Below are 2,079 nucleotides of genomic sequence, written 5' to 3' on the forward strand. Positions count from 1 at the left end.
GTTTATGTCATATTTTATTTGCATATTTATGTTTTTAAACATTATACGTTTTTTTTTCTGCTCGTCTTCTTCATCATTACTCTGTATTTTATGTACACTTTTATTTTTATTTTTCGGATTTCTTATTTCCCGTTCCTAAGTCCCATGTATTACTTTTGCTCCAAATTAAAACATATCTCCATTTTAACTTTATATTCCACTTAAATTTCATTTCATTGTAGTTTGCATTTCCGATATTCCGCCTTTCATTCCCTAGCCTACAATAATTTTTGGTTTAACAATCAAGATCCAGCCTTGGTGAACAACGATACTATTAGTAAAATGGCTAATAGCATATAAGTGGGCAGAAATGTCTAAATAATTTCATATATTCAACGTCCCTTTCAAGATACCGAAAACATCAACCCCTCTACATCTTTTTCGTGTATCCTAGAGCCCTAGACGGAAATGAAGTGACATCTCACCCTGAATGCAATAAGAGATATTCATATAGGGGCATGATGATCTGAAATTTAATTTTCTGCAAAACGTACGGGCAGACTGCAATTTTTTTATGAATGGATGTTCTATTAAACGTCTTTTTTATGGCTCTTGTGGAAAAAATGGTTTTTAAAAGGAATAGTTTGACAAAAGAAATGCAAACTATCACATTTGCTTTGTAAAAATTTGATATTTGTTTTATCTTTGAGATAATGTGTGATGCTTCATCAATGAGGCCACTAAAGGAAATAGTCAATATTTTTCAGAAAGAAAATTTAACATTTTCTGTTTAAACCAGATTTTTTTTTGGTGGAAAGTAAAACATATATCAATGCTGGGATATATTTTCAAATATCTTAGCAAATAAAAGGTTTACATGAAAATGGTATCATCGTTTCCAAACAATCGTTCTTGCAATTCATCTGCAATTATGCGGATTCCGTTTTTTCAGTATTTTCAGCAGTAGTAGAAGTAGAACCAGCATCAGAACCACCAACCGTCTCTACCCTCGGTGTTGCAGGCAAGGCAAGGTAGCTTCTTCTCGAGGGCAGCTCGATACTTAGGATGGCTGATGGCGTACACGATGGGTTTGTAGAGGCGTTGGCTTGGCGAAACGGAACCCCAGATGGAGAATAGAGGAGTAACCAAGGGCTGTTGAACATCCTCCCCAGTTGATGACGAAGAAGGGGGTCCAGGCCATGAACCATAGGGTAACAAGTCATGAGAGACAACTTACACAGACGACACTCAGCAGAGGTCTTTGGGCTTCTTCACTCCTCAAGGACTTGACCCCATCTTCTTGGCCTGTTCTCGCATTCCCTTCTCGTGAGCAGCCACAGCCTTGACAATGAAAGATGCTATAGATGATGTAGAACGAGGGAAGATTTTACACCCAAACTGAGTATACATACAGGTAACTCTTAGAAAATTTCCGACCAGTCCAGATGTCTTTTCCCACATGGCATTTCATGTTCCCCTCAGGACAAAAAACGATTCCAACCAAAGAATGGTGGAAGACACCAAACCAAAAGAAAAGACCATGTACCAGCAATCCTTAGCATGGCACCTCCAGAAGTCAGTGGTTCAGAAAGATACTCCTTTCACAATGACATTGTATCGATCAGCAGTGATGAATACCATGGTCCAAATAGAAGCGCAACCGAAAAGAGAACCGAAGAATGCAAAGATCCCCACAAAATAGCGCCCCAAGAGCCCATTCTGCCAGTAACACGACACCACCATAGGAGGACATGGTGAGCATCATAAAGGAAATCGGAAAAGGCCCAGATTGACCACCAGTAGATTAGCAGGCGATCGAAGAGATTTAGTATTCATGAAGACCAGACGACTACAAAGTTTCCAGCAAAGGGAGAGACATCCATGACAACCACCCAGAAACCAAACGAGGCCGGTCCCAAAGAGGGTTCATGGGGGGAACTGATCCCATGCCAGGCACCATATGGGGGAATTTCCTTTGGTGCAGTATCAACTACCGTATAGTTGCCATATGGATTGGTGGTTTCTAGGACGGTGACTGGATTGGGTTGTTCCATGAGGGACACCCTGTAATGAAAATAGAATATAATGAGGCCATTGAAA

The 2,079-nt window shown here is 40.0% G+C and overlaps 1 pseudogene; it reads right to left on the reverse strand.

Annotated features, from left to right (window-relative positions):
• Positions 1-963: 963 nt before the first annotated feature.
• Positions 964-1,909, reverse strand: LOC119582095 (annotated as a pseudogene).
• Positions 1,910-2,079: the final 170 nt, after the last annotated feature.

This window comes from Penaeus monodon, chromosome 15, assembly GCF_015228065.2.
Source record: "Penaeus monodon isolate SGIC_2016 chromosome 15, NSTDA_Pmon_1, whole genome shotgun sequence".
Lineage (NCBI taxonomy): Eukaryota > Metazoa > Arthropoda > Malacostraca > Decapoda > Penaeidae > Penaeus > Penaeus monodon.